The 25,957-nt window shown below is 31.2% G+C and overlaps 1 long non-coding RNA gene across 16 annotated transcripts in view; it reads left to right on the forward strand.

The window, feature by feature from the left end:
* The window catches only part of LOC143242426 (uncharacterized), a 30,757-nt gene extending 8,300 nt beyond the window's left edge, over positions 1-22,457 (forward strand). For 3 of the 16 annotated variants that reach the window (XR_013022657.1, XR_013022662.1, XR_013022666.1), the window contains exons 2-4: positions 3,724-3,816; positions 7,674-7,730; positions 18,066-20,453. This is a non-coding gene — a long non-coding RNA (uncharacterized LOC143242426). Of the gene's footprint in view, positions 1-3,723; positions 3,817-6,339; positions 7,027-7,673; positions 7,731-10,757; positions 11,245-11,968; positions 14,752-18,065; positions 20,454-21,476; positions 21,707-22,025 lie in introns of those variants that run through there. The other 13 variants (XR_013022659.1, XR_013022664.1, XR_013022669.1 and 10 more) reach the window with 13 other exon arrangements.
* The last annotated feature ends 3,500 nt before the right edge of the window (positions 22,458-25,957 follow it).

Here is a 25,957-nt window from a genome sequence, read left to right on the forward strand (position 1 = left end):
CAAGTCCCTTTAGCCACACCCATAATTAAGTTTTCTCTTTCACAAGTTTCCAATATTTAGTTCTCTTTGATATTTAAAACTATATTACTTTTAACCAACAGAAATCCAAATATTATATTACATAATTTTCTGTACAGGAGTTTGTTTATTTTGCTTCCAGTGCAAATTTTATTCCCACAGGAAACACATTGGCAAGTTTAGCTAAATTTTTATTGGGTCTTACTGAATGGTAAGAAAGCCAGAAAATTTTGATAGTCCTAGGACAATATGTGCTTTAAGCATGTTATTTTGTATTCTTTGTTGCAATTTTGATTATCTAAAAAATCATTTAGTGCAGTAATACCATTATAATAATAGTTTTAATTGAGAGTTGATAAAAAAAAGGCCCAGGTAAGTACTATATTTCTAGTTTTTCATGTGTACTATTTATTATTATAAAGGTAAATAAAATATAAGTTTTAGATTACGTTAAATAAAAAAAAAAAAAACGTTTTCCTGTGGTATGCTCATTAGTAACCAATGCATTACATAATTTCTTCAGGTAACATAAGCTACATGTTTACAAAGTGGTTCACAACTTGTGTGGTGATATCATTAGTTAGACACAGTTCAAAGAGCAATAAAATTTAAGCATAAATATACATATATTGTAAAGGGCTTAAAGCTATTTAAGATAGTCAAATGTGTCGTGAAGTCATTCTTGAAAATAAAAAGGGCAATATGTTTTCTTTTCACGGTATATGAGGTGTAGAGTTAGAATGGGGAAAATAACATAACACGTAAAGTTTTACTGAAAAAACACATTGAAATTCCAGTGCAATTACCCACCCTTTTTCACAGTTATAGCTATTTTTCATATGATTTCCTTCTCGTGCACAGATTGTCACTCACTACTAGCTGTGAATTACTATCTAATTACACATGTATGCCACATGTGTAAATTAGCATTCAACAACTCTCCACCAGTATGAGTGTAACACATCCTTTTTCTGATATTTATATTACCACATCAACCTGCCACAATCAAGGCAGGTTATCTTGATTGCAGGGTATAGCCATACATTACAAACCCTCTCAGATATTTCCAGTGTCAGTGTTTCGGTCGCTCAAAGACGTCATGTTGTGGTTCATTGAACTGTGCTCATTCTTGCCCAGAATGGTTAGAAGAAAAAGAGATGCATCATTTGAAAACGATTTATAACATTACTTATCCTGAGGCTTGAAAATTGCTGTCCAGCACTTCATCTCAGATGTATGGCTGCTGCATGTCATCCCACAACTACAGTGGGAGTGCAGACAGATATCTCTGTGTCTCCAAAAGAATCATTCTCAAACCAAATGAAAAGGATTTTGACCTGCATTGTTAAAAAGTTGATGAATTAGCTTAACATCCATCTCTGTCCCTAACATACATTCCAACAAATCCCAAGATCCACTTTCTCTGGTTCTGGGTACAGGCATTTCTTTGGGTGCATCACCTTCTCCCACCACAAGATGCAAAAGGATCATTTGTTCTTGTCCCCAGTCACTGGAATCCTCTTTAAACAGCATAGACCTACCCAATCGACCCAGGACAGGATCCATGGAGGTTGACAGACCTCCCTCAAATAAAGACAGTAAAGAACAAAAGACATGGACGAAAACAGAAGGGTTCTCCACCCAACTTCCTTGCACATGAGTAATAATGTCCAACTTGATACAATGGAACTGTCGAGGTTTACGTTGTAATCTGGATGACATCAAAACACAGATTGCTTCCTACCATTCTGCATGTCTTTCCTTACAGGAAATATACCAGTAACCTGCCAATACAGTTACCTTTCAGTATTTTTTTTTTTTTTTGTACAGAAATGACAGGCTGTGTGATGGATGAGCACATGTAGGGGTGGCATTGTTGGTTGATTATCATGTGCCCACCCTGTCTTTGCCACTGGATGCACTCTTGGAGTCTATTCCTATCTTGCAAGGTGTTGCTGTACACTAATGCTAGTGATAATTTATTGTTTATGCATGACACCTTGTTAAGAGGATAAAATTGGTCTTACCTGAAATCTAGTGTGTCTTTTTAAAATCCTAAACTTGTACATTCTTATCCTTTGGTTTTTAGATATATCACAAGAAATCACAACACATTCATCCTTCCTGAATATTTTATATATTTAAATAAAATCTATTTTCTCTCTTCTTTTTTTAATGCTCTTAACATGCTTTTCATAAGTTGCCAGGTAAGTCAATCACGTATTTCAGTTGAAAACAGAGAATCTACCTAATTCTGTCTAGTTTCTATGGTTTTGTACATTTCTTGTCAACAAGCTATTTTATTTTGTAAAATTTCAGTCATCAACATTATTTTAACTGAACTTTTCATGTTCTTAATTAAAGAAATATGTTTTAAAGTCATTTTAAATACTTTATTGTGAGAGAGAAAAATGTAATGTAGATTGTATGGTCAGTAGTATGTACTTAATGGGCATTCTCTACTCAATCATACAAAATTAAATGTAGTCATGTTGTTTCGTATTCAGTCAGTAAATCAAACCACCCCACTCACTCCCCCCACAAAAAATTATATTTACCAAAGAGTTTTGCCTACTTCAAAGGCATCTTCACATTACAAAAGGAGAAAAGATATAACATTTATGAAAAGTTGTTTTACACCTAATGAAGGAAACACAAAATCACATGTTCATTGCAAATTTAATCACTTTTTATACCCTTATTTTAAAAGAGACCAGAAAATAGAGAGAATGGTGTTTCTGATTTTAAATATTTCTGGGAGAGCATGCCTCTGGATCTTCCTTAAGATATTGTGCATAAAATATGCTGAAGAGTCACAATCCAGCACTACATAGTACACTGACAGGATTATCTCCCTGATTCATTAGTATCACCCACTTTTAAACATACTGAAAACCCTGTCTGTTGATCTTTTATAAAGAGATCTTAATATAACCTTTCCTTCCCTGGAGTAATATTAGTAGCTGTAGTGAGAACAATTTACAACAAATCAGTGTCATTACTCAGACAAAGCTCACACAATATTTCAAGTGAAGAGTATCGAGGACCAACTAGTGACTTGAATAGAAAGATAACTTCCTCTTTATTACTTGATAATCAGTTTAAGTTGCATCACTCTGAACAGTCCTTTATACATCACCATTCCTTCTTGTGTAAGAAGACCAAAGCTGTATACTGCTTCATAAGTATTTGGTGGATCAGAGCAAGATATATTGATTATCTTTCTCATGAAGTTGTTTGATCCTGCAGGCACTTGTCACCTTGTAATTCAGAAGTTACTTTTGTTTCATAAGTGTTTAACAGAATTTGAATTAATAACTTTTCTTTAATTATGTTTTTTATGTAAATCACTAAGATTTTCTATACTTAATCTTTTCCCATAGAAAGGGATTTTAAGATTATAAAATCTATTTATTTTGTTATAATTTCTTCAATAAAGAAATAAGATTTGATATAAAATTCTAGAAAGACTTGCCAACAGTATGGTTAACAATGTAACTGAAATGTGTCTGAGGTAATTAACCACCTTAATACAAAAGTATCCAATACCAAATAATTAGTAGTAAACTGTATTTTAACAAAAAGATTAATTATGGGCCATTGAAAACAAACTTTATGTATTATAAACATTCTCCATGATTTTATTCCTCACTCATGTTTAAAATTAACTGTAGCAAGTACATTTATGAAAAGTAATTTTTACAGCATCCAATCAAGAGCAGTTTTCCTGATGAAGTCACTGGTGGTGTTTTATCAAAAGTGAAAAGAAAATTAGGCTTACAAAAAGTTTCCAAAATGGCAAGTGTATCTGAAGAATTTTAAAAAATGCACTTCAAAACATTTAGGCTACTGATTGTGATCCACATACATATTCCATTATCAATTAAATTATATTCTATTAAACCTGTATGTGTGCTTGGTCATTCTGACCAGTTCTGTAATCTCCATGTAACCATGAAATTACATGAACTACTGAAATGTTCTAAATATATAAAGTGTATTATCATGAGTTTTGCCAAATGTTTATGTAAAAGTTACAAGCCATTTATTAACTGAAATTATATTTCAAGTAAATTGCTTTCATAAAACATTTATCCATTAATTTGTGAATTCTCTGTCAAGTAATTCTGTGTAAAGTGTGACTTTTCATGCTAAGAATAAAATTAATTGTGCTCATTTCATGGTTTTTATGTTTAATTAACCTTACTTATAATACCATCTTAATGAATATCATTTTTTTATTTTTCATAGAACTCTAAACTTGCTCTCTCATCTTCACCACCATAACACCAACTGTAATGAAAGTAGTGAAACAAATGTTGGACATACAAAATAATTGCAGATTGTGAAAATGCAATAAGAATTTTTATTTTTGCACAGCCTCAGTTTTCTAAACATTTCCTGATTGGCTGCTTTTGATTTTATTACTTTACAATGCCTTTCTGACCCAATATAATGATGTAATTGTTAAATATACACAGAAGTAAAACTTAACCAACCGACTGAAATACAAAGTGTACAACGGCACTGAATATCTTCAACATCCAGATCCCTTCTTCCACCTCTTGTGGAGCAGATTGATTTTTTGTTCAAAACTGAACTATTTGTCTCTTATTTAAGTTTCTGCCAGGACCTTGGCCTTGAAGATGCTGTACCCTATTCACCATCTGAGACTTCAGCCTTGAACAGGGTCTTTCCATATGTCTCCAGTTCAGAGTCTGTACACTGGGTTCCACTGGTTATACTTTTTGGGAATATACAGTCTGCCATTCTTCCCTTTGGTCTTCATATTTAGGTGAAGCTGACTGAGTTCAGTATGTCACAGATTGATGTTGCTTTTTCCATCAATCAGCCCACCACACTATGTTTTATTACCACCTCTGCCTGTTGCCTTTCTCTGAGTCATCTGAGGAAGGTTGATACTTGCATTTGGTTGTACTGTTTTCATTGCCAAACATCTTTTGAACCATTCTTTCATTCCCAGTTATACAGATGGTTTAAAATCAGTTAAGTCTATTGGATCTGCCATGGTTTGTTGCAGCTAGGTGGTTTTGTACAATATCCACTCTACAGTTTCTGTGTTCACTGTCAAGTTATATGGCATTTCTTTTGTTCTGAATGATATCGAAGCTACACAGTACACTCACTGTTCTATTTATACCAACTCTCTTCACTCTCTACTGGTCAGAGAATCGCTTTGTGTTAATTCTCACCTTATTTTCACAATATTCAACACTGGCTGGCCTATTTTTCTTCTATCTTCTATTTACATCCAATTTTTCTGGATAACTGGTCATGTTGGTATTCACAGGAACAAGTTTGCTGACATTAAGTTGGTCTGATCTGGTGCTGTCACTGCTTTGCTTGTTCTATATATGGACTACAGTACTGTATTCAAGGCTCAGCTTCTATTTCCCGTATATTAGGATTGTTTCCTATATACTAATATCACCAATATTTCTATTCATTTTTTTATTTCCCATATATTAGTTTTTGTTACCTGTATATTAATATCACCTATATTTTTATTAATTTTTCTATTTCCCATATATTAGTATTGTTTCCGATACATTTATTTACATTATCATTTTCTGTAATACCCGTTCCTTTTTATTTTTCTATTCTGTGAAACCTGTTTTAACATTTTTTAACTGCTGTCACTGCCATCTTTCATGTAATGCACACATTCTTTTATGTACATCTAAACATGACAGGAATGTTTTCTGTTATTATTTACATAAATGACATCAACATTTGTACTTGTAATGTGCCCTACTAATCATTGCTCTTTATTATCCTAAAAAAGGAATAGTCAATCGAGTTAAGATATTTTATGTCACCTTTATTGGGTTATATGTTGTACTGATAAAGATTTAAGCACTCATTCAGTTTTACATGTACATAAACAGTCAAAGGATTGTTAGGCTAGTTTGGCCTGCTTGAAATGAATAGTGTATTTTGTTCAGTTTAAATTCTTGCTCTTGCTCAGTATGTTAGTTATTGATATTTCTTTTCCAAAAGTTTAGTGATGCATTTGAAAGCCACGCTGTGTAACATTGAATAGATTCAAAATAGTTATTGGTATCTGAATAGACCTATTCACCTAAAAGTTCCATCAGTCTATAGAAATACAGAGATAAAAGTTAGTTTTGTATATCACCTTTTGAGTATATGTATAAAGATTGGTGCTGCTTACTGTTAATAGGAAGATTTTGAATTTTTCATGAAACATTAAGTTATGAAGTACTTTATAAAAATGATAAACGTAGCATGAGATAGACTTAAAAATTGAAATAACTTTATTTTAACTAAACATTTTAGTAAACTGAAAACATTGAAGATCTACATGTTGCATTCTTTGGAAATAAGAAGCTTTATGGCTGTCAGGTAGTTACAGTGTTAAAGAGTATAATGTGTGTGGTAGAAGGAACACTCTAAATGTCCCTCTGGTGTTAATATATATAATAAACAGTTTGTGTCATGCTTCTTTGTTTTAATAGTAATGGTCTACAATTTATATCATTGTTTTGTAACAAAACTACCAATTGATATTGTTAGGTCATCTATGGTATTTATGTTGTGAATGTTTAATATACATATTGGTTTGTTTGTTTTTTCTTGTTAACTTTGGTGATAGAACAAAACAATTTAATTCAGAAATTATATAGATTTAGAATTGATATTTTGTCTTTATTGAGCTTAGAGTAAGTTATTGCACAGTACATTTTTAAGCTTAATTATAAAACAAATAATACCCTAGGCTCACTTATTGCACCATGATAAGTTAGATAGCATTTTATTTATATTTTTTCAGTTGTTTATTAACATTGAGGTATAGACAAAAGTAAGATAAAAATTACCAAGGGTTTCAGTGGAGTAGTGTTTCAACTAAGCCTTTGTTACAATAATGTTTTACACCCAATGCTTATATTTAGCCCATTAAATACACCTTCTGTTACTAATGTTAAGATCAGATGATAGCTAGTTGTGTCTAAGTGTGAATGTAAAGTACGTAATTTAGCTAGCCTCCAGTCTTACACTGTTAAATTATGGATAGCTAGCTGACTTCCCTCCAGTCTTACACTGTTAAATTAGGGATAGCTAGCTGACTTCCTCCAGTCTTACACTGTTAAATTATGGATAGCTAGCTGACTTCCCTCCAGTCTTACACTGTTAAATTATGGATAGCTAGCTGACTTCCATCTAGTCTTACACTGTTAAATTAGGGATAGCTAGCTGACTTCCCTCCAGTCTTACACTGTTAAATTAGGGATAGGTAGCTGACTTCTGTCTAGTTTTACACTTCTAAATTAGGGATGGCTAATGCAGATAGCCCTCATGTAGCATTGCATGAAATTCAAAAACAAACAAATAAATATAATTAAAGATGTATTAACTGTGGAAACTCCACTACGTAAAATAGTTACATATATTTTTCGATATCACATCTTCCAATTATTTTAGTTTAGTCACAGAGTCCATCAGTCTCCTTTCACTAAAACTGATTTCTTATTATTACTTTCTGACTTACGGTGTACAATTCCTTCTTCTTGTAATTTTTGTTAGTTAATTTACATATAACAGTTTACTTTATTTTGGTGCACTGGAATTTTTCTTGTAGAATTTTTCTAGTTATATTTTCTTATAACTTCTAGATCTTTTCATGACATGGGACTGGGCAACCTACTTTCATGACTATGGACAAGAAAATAGTAAGTATTGAAGGGTAAATCCACAAGTTGCTGTAGTTCTGCTTGAAAAGTAAGTGGAACATAAAAGTAATCAAAGTTAATTTTAAATGTCACTCTATACTGCTTTATTATAAATTGTTAGTCTTTCCAATAATTATTATGCATGTTTTGATTTTTAAAAAAGGAAAATGAAAACATATAGCCACCTTAAAAGTTGTATGTTTAGTTACCTAGTCATATGTTGCCCTTAAGATACCTGATACTATTGATGTCTTACTCCAAGACATGTCCTGCAAGATGTCAAGTTTCATTTTTTAAATTAAAAGTTAAGTCTTATTTAGTTTCTCAACTAGCCTTTAACAGGTGTAAATACAAATTTAGAAAGAATGAAGGTAAGATGATAAATAGTTGTAGACTCTGAATAAAGTAATGTTTTATTTTTTCTTTCTTTAATGTTAGTTTATTTTTAGTATTGGTTAAATTGTTTGATATATATATATTTGTTTATGAGGATTATTTTGCATTGTTATCTTAAGGTATGTGTTTAGAACAAAACTAAACCTTCTAAGCAGCTGAATCTTGTGTTTGGGATTATAGCAAAAACTTTGCTTGCATTGAGGGTTCCATGACACCCTTCTGATCATCATTAGTATGGTGATATGTTAGATGTACATAATATTCATTACTCATTTAATTTTTATTTGAACTATGTAGGTATTTTGTTTTGATCAGAAGTTGGAAAAAGTTGTAGATTTTATTACCAAAAAGTTTCTCTCCATAGATGTTTTTTATCATTGTAATATATTAAACATAACCTGAGAATTCTCTGTATTAATACCATAATTATTAATGAATCAGTTTTAACTGTCTAGAGTTTAATAATAGTTGAATGTCTGTTGTGTAGTCAGTTAATCATACATGCATACAATTTGCACATATTCACAAGATGATAGGTTCCAATGCTTCAAATTAAATAAACATTCTTACATTTTCATCTCCACGTATAATGTGAGAGTAATAAAACATTGAATACAAAGTAGATAAATATTATCAATATATTATTTTTCTGAGGTAGATAGAAATAAAATCTTAAATTTATGGTATAATGTTCATAACTAAAATTCTATTTTACATTTTGAAGTTAATAATCATGAATGTGTTAGTTAATTTAGCCATAATTAGTTTCATTTAGTAGAAAACCACTTGAATTCAGAATGTTTGTTTATTCATATATTTAACAGTGCTTACCACAAATTTGCACAATTAATTGATACTTTCTTGCATATAAATACGATAGTTTTCCTCACCTTTTTTTATGATAACTAGGTGTCTAGGCTTTTTATAATGAAAGAACACCTCATATCTGTTAAAGCATGTCTTGTTAGTTGGCATAACTAAGAATATAGATACTTGTAGGAATATCATGAAGTATATATTTTGTATAGGTTGATCTGTAAGTAATTTTGAAAATTTTATATTTAAGGTTGTTCTATGTGTAAGCTTCTTTATAACAGAAGTTACATATGGTTTTAACTACCAGCTTTTAGTTATGAGATAAAATTCATGTTTTTTGTTTGTGTGTTGAAATATCCTTAAGTCATTCAATGAAAGTAATTTGTAGAAATATGTAAAGCATATAAGTGTTTGAGTCACAGTAATTATATGTTTAGAAGTTACACTGTGCACAAAAGAAGCTTCTCTACCACAATAAAAATACAACTGTTCATGAGTAGTTTGTTGATCCTGATTCTAAAAAATTGTTGAATATTACTGATCACCTCTAGTTTTTGAGCTATGTTAGGTTTATTCTAAATATTCTTATATATTATGAAAATAACACTCTGATAACTTTATTTATTTATTGAAAATTGCATTTAAGAATGTTCAAAAACAACATGTAATTATATACTGAAAATACACTTAAGCTATATTTAAAACTTTCATCATGGTATTATTTTTTATTTCTTTTTACAAAATACCTGACAGACTTGTTGTATCTTTTATGTATGTTTTTAGTTTCATGCTATAAGAATCAACAGTAATCTTCCATCATCACAGTATTCCACTGTCTTTCTTGATATTACTGTTCTATTATAGACATAACTTGAGGGAAGTGCTCACCAAGATTATTGCTCACTGCACCTAGATATTTGATAAGAAGCTTAATTAAAAATGTGAGAAGTGTAAATTTAGTGACATCTTGGACCCAGTTTTCCTCTAGTTCTCAGGGATATCATTAATCATCACAACATAGTTTTCATCTCTGTAAATTCCTAAGAAAACTTTAACAACCAGTTTGAGTGATTTCCTAGCAGTAAGTTCTTTCTGACTGAGTAGTGTTTCAAAATCACCATTCATCAGCACTTCCCAAATCTGTGGCCCAACAAAGATACCACCTTTTAGTTTTTACTTCACTAACTTTTTGAAACTTATAAGATAGATGGAGTGATGAAAGAAACATATCTTGATGATTCACTGAAAGTTGGAACTCAACTTTCTATTTTCCTGGAACGTAATTCTCTCACTGGCCATTCCGTTTTTTTTAATTAATTTTATGATATTGGCTATCCCAGACAGACAAAAAGCTACAGTGTTTGGTTTACTCACTTTATAGACTTAGCAGAAGTGGATATTTGATTGCTTCAGGTATAAGCTGCATGTTCTACTATGTTCACAGCATTAATAACAGGAACCAATGGCTTAGTGTTCCCATCATGTAAAAGCACAATTTTCACACTAACTTTAGATGAATTGGTAAAATGTTTTCTTTCTTGAGAGTATAATCAGTACTTGATTCTTCAATTAGTGCATCAACATTTGTACAGAAACACAAAGTATCTTGCATGCTGTAGTGAGAAGCAAGACTTTTATGATAAATTCCATTGCCGTAAATGAAAGTTCCCCATGCTGTTTCAGTATAAAACAAGTCACAAATCTGATCATTTAGTTCATCTTGTGTGATCAGATGAGGCAGTTTATGCTGAGATGCCACAGGGGGTAAAATTATTAAATGAAGGAAGTAAAGATGATTCATTGTCTTTTTTGCAGTATAACTTCTATTTCCCACTTTGCTGCTGGATGTGACACAAGAAAATCATCCCCATGAGATACTGGTTTCATCACAGATGCAATCTCTGGATATTTAGTGTATTGTTTAGTTTTGTCTGAATATCCAGAAATATTAATGCAAAAATAACAGTAAGTTAGATGATCTTTGGGCTCACACTGTATCATTGAAATTGTCAATGACACAATTGTTCTTCTTTTATTTAGCCACTGTGTGAAGCCAGATTTGGAAACTGTACAACACAAATGTAGCATAAACTGTTTAGGTGGTTTTTGGACTTTACTTGAAGTGAAAGTGATTATATCACAGGTATGATGTGAGGAAGATGGACTTTGTTTTGAGTGTGGGCAGAGCCAGACAAAGTAACCAACTGAGTGAGTGAGTGAAAAGCAGTTGAGAGAGAGGTGTATCACTCTGCCCATTTTAAGCTCTGTTGAGGGACTCCTCAAATGTTCCTGGGCAGAAAAGGTGAACATGGGAATGAAGCAAAATTGGTGCAAGTCATTATAATTTTATCAAGAACAAGCAGCACATATGAACAATATATATGGAGTTTTACACCAATACAGTTACTGTCTGAAGTTATCAAAATTTATTCCTTTTGTTCATTAAACTTTCTATGTAAACTTAATTTCACAGTATAAACCTATTGAACTGAACTGATTGTATGGTATTACACATATTGTTGATAAAGTAGTGAGATACTACAGTATCTTAAAATCTGGAGGTGATGGACAAATTCTGATTACGTGTCTGAAACCAAAACTATTTAATTACCAAATAATCACTTGAGTTTTCTATTGTAGCAAATGATTTGTTATGCAGTGTTACCTAGAACATTGTTTAGGGCAAATTTGTGTTATAAAGATAAAAAGTTTGTTTGTTTTTTTTACTTTACAATGGTGTGTTTACACTTTATATTTTATAATGCATGCTTTTGTACCAATTGCAATGTTTATTTATTTATGAAAAGTGTATAACTACCTTTCAAGTTGTTTTAGAAATAAAATTATTGCTAAAAAATACAAGTTTAAAATAATGCAACATTTTTTAAAGGGTCTTATTTTTTTTAGGTAGGTCTTGTTCAGGCTTGTGAATGAAAATTTGGATAATATAATTTACTAATTTTTTAAAATATTAATTTGACCTATCCATACTTTTAGTGTGAATTAATGTTCTTTACTCCCTTAAGGGTGAGAGAAGCAGACAAGAAGAAGTTGGTAGAAACTGCCCTAAAACAGCTCAGACAGTTAACATCAAACAGTGATTAGTATAATTGTACTTAATTCTTCCCTTTGTTACATATTTTGGTTTCCTATAATTACTGGCTTGATGGAAAGTATCCATTCAGTTTTTTGTGTGTTTAATGAATTAGTAAAATGTGACTGTTCAATGTCAAGAACATTGATATCAATTATTCTGAGAAGTGACTGAACCAGGCTTTCAGTTAACATTAATAAAATATAAAGATTCTCATCATTACCACAGTTTTGTTAAAAAATGGATAGTTCTAGCAGCAGAGCTTACCATATTAATATTTGCCTTACAAGGAAATTAGGCCAAGAAGTGCACTTTCTACTTATTTCTAACAAAATATATTGACCAGTTTTTAATTGTTTGGCTATATAGTTTTAAAATTTTGTGAGAGACAAAAACGTTTATAACACTAAATTATTAAAATTATTTGACCCATGTGTTGCTTTATTTCTCAGTTTTAAATCACTTTTTGTTTAGCCCATTTATTGTGTTATAGAATAGGGAAAGTGTGATTCTGAGGGAAGTTTGATATTATAATTAAATTGTAATCATAACACAAATAATAAAAAAAGACATTAAACACGGGTCAGTGTTGTCTGGCAGATTTTAGTGTATTAGTCTATTAATAATTATACCTTGAGTGAAATTATAAGTAAAATATTACAATATAAGACAAACACTGAAATATTTTCTAATATAAAAAAATAAAATTCATAAGGTTTCTAACTGATTTAGAAATTTAGGGAAAAAAAACTTCATTATAGTATGAATGTAGACATTTCAAGAAATCCATAGGTAAATTAACATGTTGCTATTGTGGTACATGTAATAGTTCTGTTCTAATTTTCCATTTGATTTAATAGCTAGCTCATAACTGTTTGGTCTCAAGGTAATATATAGATAGTAGAAAATGAACTTGAATCATCTTATAAACTGTTGTTGTGACACAACTGAATTCCTCGTGTTTTCTGAATATAACTCAACAACTAATTGTAAAGTTACATACAGATATTAGAATATAAACAAACCTTGTAGTATAATAAATAGCAGCTATGATAGATCTAAACTGTCTTCTTTATGATTCAACACACTGATATAGTTGTGTTAAGAGAGTCATAAACAATATCTGTAAAGATGTGTTTTCAAAACAAACACCAAGGGCCTTTATGAGATTTTTAGAATGGTACTTAATACAGTTTCTCAAGTGTGGTCCCAGACACTAGAAAATCACAGTATTATGACAAGGGAATAAAAAATGGTTATGTGCTAATATGGTAATACTCTAATGTAGTGGGAGATGCTAAAAACAAACAAACAGTACTACAACCATGAAAAAGTGGCTAAATGATTGTCACTGTGCTGTACCTTGATGTTGCTATAAGGTGACTGTTTTGTGGTGCTAAATAATTTGACAAAGTTGTTTACCAAACTAATGCAGAAGAGCATATGATGTTACTACTATAGAATAATTCAGTTTATTTGTTACATATACAAGACAAATATGTCTGTAGTAATATTACAAAGTAGTATAATTTGTTTGTCATTGTATAAACAGACTTTTCATCCTCTACTTACATCAGACACTTAGAGCTGGCAGCTGGTTTTTACTCAATATTAAACATATTTACGTGCTGCGTATTTGAAAGCCAGTGTTCAGTTTATTTTGAAATAAATCTCGCACATCTCATGCTTGTAAGAAATGTTTGGTAGGATAGTCTACAAATGGGAAAAGGACTTTTAAAGAATCTTAAAAATGGGAATAATGTTTGACATGTTTCTCTAATAATTTGACACTGAAAGAAGTTAGTTGTGCTTAACTTTTATGAAACATTTAAAGTTGTACATTTTACTTGTCATATAAGTATGCTACTGGTTGAATTGTAATTGACTAATTAGATAAAATAATTATTAGCTATGTTGTACTGTGCATTTTAGGCTCATAATGAATGATACATCATCAGGTTATTATGGGGTATAATTTTCAACAGTTTTTGTACTTTACATTAAATAAAACCCACTATCTGGTAGATGGTGTAGTTAAATACTTTTCCTTTGCAAAGAGGTTTTAGTGGAATAGTCCATTGCAGTTAATAATAAGGTAATATAATTTACTTTGTTTGTGTGAATAATACATACTTCATGAAAAATATGTTAAGATCCATTTTTTTTCATAATTACAGTCATTAAGTGTTGCTTTTTTTTAATATCATTCATGCTTTTTCATTTATAAATTTGACTGCTCATGGGAGAGATGTAATTAAACATTAAGGGTTTTTTTTTCTCTCTAGCACTATACTGTTTCTGCTTCTGTTTGTTTAATTTGTTTGTTACATGAAATTCCAGTTTTGAAGGTCCCAAACTTGTAGATGTTTACAACACTAGAACTACTAGTAAACATTTGTTAATGAAGAAGAATTTTTGTAACATTACTCCTGTTACTGATTGTAAACAGAAGACTTAGTACTCATGATTTACATATTAATTTATGTTAGTACAAGTATAGTACTATATCATGTTGTTGTTTTTTTAATTCATGGAATACCTATTGTGAATCATATAAGAAACTCAAGAGATTCAGACAAATAAAAAAGGTACAGAGCAATATAAAATTCTAACAAAAGATAGCCATGTTTAGATAGTGAGTAAAAAATTATCATGTTTTGTTTTTGTTATTTGTTGTGAAAAAAAAGTCAGAGTGGCCTTTTAACTAATATAAAACAATTTGTTAATGATAGTGCAAGTTCCCTTGCACAGGCCTTCAACAGTTACAGAGATTAGTGATAAGGGTTAACATTTTCTGTGACCATTAGTTGTCTTAAGGGTTCAAAATATTTGTAAGCTAATAACCATCATGAAGGGTGGAAACTTCTGTAAGGTATCAGCCTCTGTGTTTCTTAAATGTTTTCACAAAAACTCTTAGTTGTTTACAATCCATTTTGTCAGGTTGGACTTCAATGGTCACATCATGATTCAAACTGCTTACTCTTGAATGTTCAACATTTAGTTGTTTCTTGTCCCAGCCTTTTGTATTACTTTGTTTTGACTGTAGGCAATTTTTTTTTCAGAATAGTATGTTACTGTGGACATGAATAATTAGTGTAAATATGTGTATATTGCTTTGATGTTTTGAACTATGAAGTGCTTCTTTATGCTTAGTTTTACACTTCTGGAAACAGCTAAAACCATTTAACTCAATTGGGATTTTAACACTAGTTAAAAGGTTATAAAATTTGATAATATTGTCATGCTTTTGCTTTTGTGTAAATGATAAAAATTGATCAGAGAAACCAACTTTAAAACATAATATTTATAAGTAGACTTCAAATAAAACAAGTCAGAACTATTTTTGTGTGTGTGTGTGTTTGGAAAATATTTTATTAATCATTATAAACTTATAACTGCTACAAAGAAACTGTATAACATACTTATTTTTCTGGTTGTGTTAGATGTTGATGTTTTCAGTTTGAAGAAATCAAGTTTTGTGGAATGTTTTTTTGTTCAGTAACTGAGAAAGATATTTATCTGTGTTGTACATTGTATGTTTTTTTTTGTTTGTGGGTTACATTTGTTTTCCACAAAATAGTTTATTGTAACTTATCTGTTTATACCTTTGTTGCTGAGTTTTTGGGAGATAGTTTTCAAGTGCCTTTTGTGTGCAAACCAAACAATTTCCATAAAATCAGTTTATAAGTTTTTGGTAAATTTATCCTATTTAATAACACCATTTTTTTGCTTGAGTTGTATATAGAGCAATATTTACATGTTTATGTACACAGTATATTTATTACTTGTTTTGGTTTCTGAAAATATTGGATGGATGAATGGATAGAATACATTAAAAGTTAATTGTATACTTAGTGTTGTTTTGTTAGCTGGTGTTAATTTTTAATGTTTTAAACAGTAATTTGTATGTATTTACGAGTACTATATTATATGAAACTATGTTGTTTTATCCAATAACAAACAAGCATACTTTAATGAGATGTTGGTTGTTGTTTTTTTAAGTTAAGAAATAATAATACAGTTGTTAACAGAATGACTAGTACATAGTTTCCAAAATGTTTTGTAGATTGTTTTATTATAGGCTGTGTGTGACTTACAGATATTGCTGTATAGTCACAGTTCTTTGTAGTAACATTTACTATGCAACTCTAGATACATATACTTCTCCCTCAAGTACTTTTGTCAGACATCATTTCATTTGTAGGTCATAAAAACGTGATGAATATAATCTACAGCCTTTGTTACTGTTTGTTTTTAACAACTAAAATAAGAAGACAATTTTTATGACACAATATCAAGATGTTCCTCTCATTTGATACTTCTGCTTATAATGACGTAAAATTATTTTTATGGAAGTAAACATCACAACTTTATTCAACATACATTATTATTGTGGCATTATATTTTATTTCATAACATTCAGTTTGAGATGTTTTAAGGATAGTTTGGTACAGCTGTAGCAATGTATCCTTGTCTGATAAATTTTTTAGTGTTCCTCTTTCTTTTGTTCATGCCATCATATGTCCTAATGTGATATTAAGTACAGTGATTGTGAAGGAAAAAGAAAATTTACTGAATTTTTAACATGATACAGGATATTTGAATATTTTTAGTTATTTGCTTGAATCATTTCATAATGTTCATTATGAAGAATGAGGATTTAACAATCTGGATTAAACAGAAGTTTATTTATACATTGCTATTTATCTTCAGTTAAGACATTTTTACATTTTTCTGTTAGAGATTCCATCTTTTGATTTCCCATCCTATGTTATAATCCTTGTACAAATTTTACAACCCTAGTCATTCCCATTTGGTGATCACGTTTGTATGTATATCTTCCCCCTTAAATAGCTGATTGGCAAATAGCAAGATTTTGCCCCAGCTGTTATTATCTTTGAAGAAAGTTCACTGAATAAAGTAAATTAACATTTTTCCAGGGATATTTTTAGCATGATACAGCCATGTTCTCAAAGCTCTCTTTGCTTTCAATTGTAAATTCAAGAAGGTTTACTGTTAGTAATAGGGATAACACAAGATGAGTCTGTAAAAATATTTTATATATCAGTTTTTTTACTTCCAATAAAAAATTTCCTTACAAGAAAACGAGGACAGTTTCACACTATTAACTCATCATCTCTTTTGTATGCCTTTTTTCAAGGAGCTTCCATTAATAAAAAATTAACTTCTCATACTGAACCTGTAGCTTAAGGTAGGCATGTTGCTCTCTTTATAATCATGAGGTCCTGTGTAAGTAAGTAGTGACACAAAAAGTAATTTAGAATGTATAAGAGTGATATTCAAATGCAAGTAATACCACCCTAACCAACAATGGAATTACAAGAGAATGATTGTCACATGCATTTAAAAAAATTAATGTTATGTGGTAGTTAGTCTTTGGAAATTCTTAAAACTGTTTAACACCTTAAAACTTCCCCTTGTGGAGACTGCCAAATAAAACTGATGGTCCAAAGATTTTGAGATGCTTGTTAAAATGTTCTGGGATATTTGTAATCAGTGTGATATAATGGTCAGGGTTGTGTAATTCTGTGATAAAATACTTAAGTCCTGTCTATTGACTTGAAGATCCCTTGCATATTTGGTCTGGCATGGCCAGGTGGTTAAGGCACTCAACTCATAACACGAGAGTCGCGGGTTTAAATCCCCGGCACACCAAACATGCTCACCCTTTCAGTCATGAGGTTGTTATAATGTGAGACTCAATCACACTATTTGTTGGTAAAATAGAAGCCCGAGAGTTAGCAGTGGGTGGTGATGACTAGCTGCCTTCTATCTAGTCTTGCACTGCTAAATTAGGACTGCTACTTCAGATAGCCCTCACGTAACTTTGCACAAAATTCAAAACAAACACACAATTTATGCATATTTACTCTTATGTAAAGGAACTTTGTAACTTTGGACAGTGACATACTGGAAAAAAAAACCTGTTTTGTTTATTGCTAGTAAATTTTGTTATTTTCATGCCATTGAAAAATAATTTTGTTTCTTCTTCTTTGTTTATTTTTCAGAGGTTTCTAAAGAAAATCAAGGAACGATTTTTGTCGCTGAGTGTCTAGGAGAAGAAAACAAAGTAGTACTAGTCAGGAAGATTCAGAATTAAGTGAAGGTGTAGTACTAGTCAGGAAGATTCAGAATTAAGTGAAGGTGTTAAAATTTGTTTATTTTAATTTAACTACTACATGAAATAAAAGTAGATAACTACCAGTTCTGTAGTGCCTCGCTGGTACAGCAGTAACTCTACAGATTTACAATGTTAAAATTAGTGATTCAATTTCCCTCGGTGGACTCAGCAGATAGCCCAATGTGGCTTTGCTATGAGAAAAACACACACGCCAGTTCAATTAGTAAAAGGTAAAAAGATTTTTACCCAATATAGTTATCATAGAAAACTTTAATTCAACATTTTCTAACTCAAAAATACTTTAGAATTGGTTATTTTATCATTTTGTAACATTTTTTAAATAAAAATTGGAAAGAAAATTTAAAAAATGTAAACACTTGTTTGCATACAGCTTTGAGGGGAATCTCTTGTAAATGGTGCGACTTTAAATTATTTTCAAATTTTCATTCCATCCCAAAACATTGGTTTATAGATAAATAAACTATCATACTTTAAATACATAATTAAACATTTTCTGTTTCTTTCCTTATTTTTATTATTACAGTTTTTCAATTCCACCCTTTTATAATGTCACAGCATGTAGTCTGAACTACAATGAAGAAAAGCATAAAGAATATAGCTACAAATAAGGTTTGAATGCCATTAGATGGAACATATTATAAACTGTTTCCATCAGTGTGAAGCAAGTAAAATATTTAAGCAGAGGTCCTCAGAGATGAACAGAGGAATCTTGTGAAAAGTTTAGTAAACATAAAACTAAACTAGAGATCTGATACTTTTATTTTTAGTTTCTTTAGGTGTGTTTCTCATTGTTAAAAGGTGTTTTTTGTATTAAATTATATCTGTTTGAAAGCTATGAAAAGTTTCTCTTACGACCAGACATTAGTTTAATTTAGAGGGTAGTGAAGGTAACACCAATATATTATTTTGATTCAAATCCTTATTTATTTTGTTAGGTTTATTGTATGTAAATAACACAAGTAAAATAACTTGATGAAACTTACATGAATAGATGGCAACTGCCTGTTGGAGAAAAACAAGTGTAGATGATAACATTTGGAAAGTCTTCCACCTCTCGTCTTCAAGTGGAAGACTTCAAAATGTCATCCTCTACACTTGTGATTTTACAGCAGTTATCGTCCATTCAACTAAGTTTCATCACAAATACTCTGTTTAAACAAACAATCAAAGAATAGTAAAACAACGTGTTATTTTGTGAAGATAGATTGGTCAAGTCTAAGAATATGGTTAGCAAACATATTTTTAACTACTCTGACCACTGTGGTGGTGATACCTTTGTTAAAGTTCATGATGGTAGGTTATGAATAAATCTTTGTAACAGAAAGAGCCAGAAAATTTGAAAAGTATTAATTACTGAAGAAGGTATATAACAAATCTCAATAAAAAATGTATTTATTTTCATTATGATTGAATATTCATATCTTTTATCAGGCTTGCAAAACTGTGTCAATAAAGCACCAACTATCTGTACAAATGTAGCTGTTCTGTTTTCACAGTTTTCAGAAAATATTTACAGGGTCATCACTGTGACCAGTTGTACTTGGGCACAGTTTATAATTTGTCAAATTAGCTCTTCTGAGCCATTAGGTTTAAATGTTTGTACTTTAGCACAGATGTGACACCATTTAAGAACTTTCATGAAATTGTATTTTGTAAACATGAAAATGTAATTATATAAAGCTGTAGGTTTGAATTTGGGTATTTGTCTGTAGTTTGCACTGAATACTATAAAAGTGATTTGGAAGTCAAGATAATGAAATTTCATATCCAGAAGTACTTAAAATATTATAATTGTAAATTATTCATAGTGAAATGGTAAAACACCCTTTATGTTAAAAAATGTAAAACTGTGACAGTTATGCTGTACAACATAGTGATTAAATGCTAACAAAGCTTTGTGGAAACTTAACGATAACCACGATGTCACATTACATTTCCCAGATAAATATTCTTCAAGATTTTAATACATTTCACCATTTCAACTTGTGACTGGTTAGATATCTCACAATAATGTTAATACGATATTTTTATTTTAAAAAAATTTCAGGATTGGTCATTTTCAATTTTGTTTGTATGAAATACATCTTTACTATAAAAAATATTGTCTGGTCATTAGTAACTTTAGTGACACAGATTTTATCGTATCATTATTATTTATCTCAGATGCATTGCATGGTATTTTTAAATATTGTAAGTATATATTTTAAAGTGTCTAACAGATTGTATTATTTCTGAATAAAATTGTTCAATATTATTACGTTCTTTATGACAGAGACTTTTTTACTTTGAAAATAATTTATGTTTTGCAATAGATTATGTCAAACAACCTCATGTTGGATTAAAGTTATTAATGGTATTTATCAAGTTTTGGACTTCATCATAACGATGACCAGAACAGTTTAAAATAGTTCCAATTTATCTTCTTCATTTTTATGACTTCTAATCGATCAGATATTATTATTTCTTTGTTTTTTCTTGTCACATTTTTGAGGTTTATTTCAGTAATAACTATATTTTTCATTTATATCTTTGTTATGGATATTTAAATATAAAACTTTGTAATTTCTCAAATGTGTGTCAAAATTCTTTATCATGTAAATTAGGGTTTCTCAGAATGGTTGATATTGATCCCCTTGGTTTGGTGAGACTGTAAAGGGGTGAATAAGGACTTAAGTGTTGATAGGAGGACAGAAATAACTCCTGTGCTAAAGTTGGCCTATGCATCTAACTGCTGTATGACTCTCCAAGTTTGTATGTTGTTAAAACTGCAATTAGTCATGTAAATGGTTGGACTTCTGAAGAGACAGAGAAATAGGTTTAATGTTAGAAACTTCAGGGACTCAAACTCTGAACCCTACAGTCCGATATTCATCAGGCAACTTTTAGAGAAAACCTCATTCTTTTTTCACATTTTATGTTTCCTAATGATTGCATCATAAAAGTTGATTATATTTTGAAGTTTCACTTCTAATTTATGTTCTAAGAATTTGAGAATCAGTGACCACTTTATAAATTTCTAAAGGGGGTCAACATCTCAAAAGGCTTTAGGAAATCCTGATATTATTTTGATATATTTAGGTGTATGGTATACGACGTACTTGTGCTGTTTATGACCTCCAAGTTCTTATCATTCATGTTCTATGTAAAGTATAAAATCAGTGGCCTTTTTTAATCATTTCAAACCAGTTCATGTGTTTGGTCGAATAAACGTACGACAAAAAATTTGTCATTATCAATTGCTAACTAATTTCTGTGTGTTATGAAAACAATGATTCAGGTCATTCTGAGTCAGACTTAGAAGAACAGCAGTGACACAGCTAGTTGCACCAGTGGTAGTATAACTGAGCATGGAGTCGAAGAAGAAGAGTTGAGTGACTACGGTGAGCACAGTGGACTTAGTGTTGAGAGTGTCACGAGCACTGCTGTTGACTGCAATGGAGGACTAGAAGAAAATTTGACTAGTAATAAGGCAGTTCTGCAAAACGGACTTGATTATATTAGCAAAAGGTAATAATTGTTAGCATTAGCAAAAATATACAGTTTCTGAATGAAGTTGCACAAATTCTTGAATGGCTATAAGTAAGCAAACTATAGCAGCAAGCGTGATAGTTAAATTTTCCTAAGACCAAGTTCCGTAGCTCTTAGCCATATTCAGTTGTATAAATGATAATTTATAGAACTGGAAAATTAACTTGATTAATCAATATAATCAATTACCTATGAGTATTTATAAATTATGCCATATAAAATAATTCATTAATTGGAGTTACTGTAAAATCAGTTGATGTTGCAAAAGTAATCAACTGATAAAGTTGATGTTCCACAGTTTAGTGAAAATGTCGAGAGACCAGTAAATGATAAAGAAAATGATTCTACAATGACAAAACATCAAAACCACTAACCTCTCTGACAATGATGAACAGCTGGAAATACTGGAGAAGAGAATCCAAGTACATGGGAAACAACAAGGAAAGTAGAGAGCTAAAACCCTGAGTTCCACACCCAACGAGTAGTGAAAGAAAGGACAAACAGGGATTGCCATCCCAAAACAGACATTACACAGATAAGATAAACAGTAATGATAAACATTTTATCCTGATACACGAAATCTCAAGATACCTATTATCAGAATATAAATGTAGAGAGAGCCACGAGACAAGCTCAGCCCTATCTTTCCTCAAATAAAATGCTAAGACGATCAATAATCCATATACAACTTTTCTCCAGGGGAAATGCAACACCGACATACCGCATAAGAGGTAAGACCTGTTGATAAATAAATTACAAATTAGGTATAATATAAGCAGGACTGGAACAAAAAAATCGTTCATAATATAATGAGAAGACAAAAACATCAAACCAAAGAACGTCAAGAGAGGAAAGGAACCAAACCACAAAGCATTTTAAACCAGACTTTGCTAATGTCAAGTCAAACGGAATATTAAAGGAAGATGCAAGATGACCCAACCATCTGGCCTTGAGAAGATTCGTTTGAGCTTTACTAATCTGAGAGTAACGTCTCCATCACAGCAAGAGTAGTACCAATGGAAGAAGGCCAGATGTAAAGATGTTGACATCATGTGTATGGCAACACAAGTCCAACAGGAACATCATGAGATAACTAGATACTTTGAAGCGTGTTAAAAATAAAAAACGAAACATTCTCAGTGGTCAAGGTATGCAGCAGAAGAAACAATTGGCAATCTTAACACGAACCTTTATGAAACTAAACAGAATCTAATTTTAATACAAAGGGTAAAATCACATTTTTAACAAAAGTATAAATCGTTGGTTATTCGTAGAATTGCTGTAAATGTATCCAAAAACAAAATATTAGGTACAGTAAAAAGTACGTAAACAAGTAAAGTGATAGTGTAGATGGATAGTGTTTGAAACGATTTAAATCATTACGTTGATTAGCAAATTTATTTCGTTTTACATATACCTCATAGAAATTTTACGAATAACTACCATTCCATATGTTTTTTATTTCCTATTTTACAAGTGTATGATCTCTAAAAAACAAACAGATGTAGTCATTACGTTTTATTTTACTCACTAGATGGCAGGTCACACACATTATCAGAGAAGATTTTCGACCTCTGTTTTGATCAAAATCACAAAAAACAGTTACTAAATCATTAAGAGGTTATCGAGTAATAACGACATCTGGTCTTGTTTCACAGCTGGAAGTGTTTGTTGTTAAGCGCAAAGTGTCGCAGTGCAGTATCTGTACTCTGTCCAACACAAAATTCGAATAAATTAATATTTTAAACCTCAGATATAACGGTTAGCCTCCAGAGCTTTGCTTGAAAAAATATAGGGCTATATGTTTTGTCTATTGAGGGAGGTCTCTAATCCCAAATTTTAAGTGGATAGCCACACCGTCATCCCATCAGAGGTGGCATTTGATTGGCTAATTAAGCAAAGTTCTAATACACTTTCCACCGTATTTACTGAAGAGAACTTAACCTCGGATTTTGCATTGTAAGTCTGTAATTTTACCACTGACCCACCAAAGGACCTTGTAAAGAATGTTTATTTGCAATACTTTCACAAAAAGAAAATCTTGAAAGAACATTTAATTTTTATCTGTTGTTATAAATATTAGTTGAATGCATGTATTATATTTCTCGCTGTATAGTAGAAAAATATGAGGTTTATAAGGCTAAAATTTGTCGTTCCAGTCCCCTCCATGAACACAGAATAGATAGCCTACTGTATAGCTCTGCGATTACCAAGAAATAACTACAATAGTAACAATAATAATACCACTATAATATATTCACGTGTTAACATGAATTTCTGGGTTACAGATTTCTCGTTTTAGTTGGTGCGACCTCTACGCCAAAGTATTTTTTATTGTATTGTTGATATGCGTCTCAGAATAAAGGTCTTGGAGCCTAGTTGTAGTTAGGAGTGAATCATCACAATGTACAATATGCCAAGAGTTACTTTAGTGTCTGAAAAATATCCACAAACACCAGTAAATAGAAACTATTTTAAACACTCGTGTTGTTGAGAGCTCAAATTTGGAACGAATACCCTCAGCTGCAGGTAGGCGGCGCCAGTAAACACATCACTAAGCTCTTTTGTGGGGTAGGTGTATATATATCAGGTTTAGAAGGTGCGAGAGAGACTGTCGAATTGACAAGAACTATGCACAAACGTTATCACAAGGGTAGGAAATCTGGTGTTCTGTGTCTACCACAACAGGTGATACACGAGTGAGGTTTATTATCAGGTTTATTAATCTCATGGTCTGGCCTGGCATAAATTTTTAAAACAAATGATTTTCTTAATGTTAAGTAACTCTCCCAGTGGCATAGGAGTACGTCTGGGTATAATACCATACATGGGATTTTATGTTTTTTAACCTTTTTGTTCTCATTTCCTTCTACTTATTTGTTTCAACAAAACGTGAATTGAAGGACGTAGAAGTTTTGTTTGTCTCTAAATTTTGCGCAAAGCTATTCGAGGGCTATCTGCGCTAGCCGTCCGTAATTGTGCAGTGTAAGAATAGAGGAAGGCAGCTAGCCCACACGGCTGTAAGGGTTAGTATATTTGGTGCGACGGGGATTCGAACCCGTGGTTTACAAGTCGAACGCCTTAACCCACCTGGCTATGCCGGACCTTATAGAGATTTTCTTTTCAACTGAAGTAAGTTGATATGAGCCAGTAAGTTCCGTTTGAAAGCATTTAGTTAAGTATAATGGTGAAAGTTTCTTATTACTGTCATGAACTTGTACTTCGTGTTTTATAATTAATTTGTGACTCTACTGTTATCATGCAGTACATGTAAAATGACTCTTTGACATCACATTTGTTTGGAACGAAAGTTCACAAGCGTTTTTGTTGCTTTTTGAGGCATAGTTTGTCATCTTACGGAAGATATTTCTTAGCGTAACAATGATTTTGAAGAAAAATCCACTTACTAGACTTGTTCCTTGAGGAAACCAGTCTTCCCAGTAGCATGGTGGTATGTCTGTGGACTTACAATGCTTGAAAACAAGTTTAGATACTAAATGTGTGCTAAACACAGATAGCCCTTTTCCGAAGCTTCTCGGTTAATAAGAAAGAACAAATTGAACTGTTCCCCTGCAGTGGCGGATAACTAAAATCCTAAAATACCAATTTCAACATCAATAAATTTTATCGTACTTTTAATAAATCAGTCTAACAAATAAAAGATATGTTTTCTTTCTACTTTTAGAATATTTAGAGGTCAGTGAAGGATCATTTCCATCCACCTTCTTCCCCAACTCACTGTGTGGGTATACAATTGATGACTACATGCCAGGGTCATACAATTAATAGAGAGAACACTATACGGACCCTGGGCCATAAAAGTATAGTACCACGCATACCCACATAACTGTTGGGTTTTACCCCAATTAAAACTTTAGCTAAAAGAACGTCTTAATATATGATTTGCTACTAAATAACACAATGGTGTTAACTAAGTTTATAGGCCAATTTCTGTTTTACAAACACTTTTAATTGTCTAAAGTTTCACGTTATTTGATAAAAATAATTTAATTTGTTTTATTATTTACTTCTTTTTATTAAAGTCAAGTTGTACATAAATTATTTATCTATTGAAAACACTTTTAGGGTGACATCATACACCTAAACTGCCCTGACATCTAGTGAAATGTGAATTACATTCAGTAAATAAGATTATTAATTATTAGAACATGAGCTGTTAAATTATTGTGTGGACAGTTATTTTATTTCTACAAATAACTTTAATAATAC

This window comes from Tachypleus tridentatus, unplaced genomic scaffold (genome assembly GCF_004210375.1).
Source record: "Tachypleus tridentatus isolate NWPU-2018 unplaced genomic scaffold, ASM421037v1 Hic_cluster_2, whole genome shotgun sequence".
In the NCBI taxonomy this organism is placed as follows: domain Eukaryota; kingdom Metazoa; phylum Arthropoda; class Merostomata; order Xiphosura; family Limulidae; genus Tachypleus; species Tachypleus tridentatus.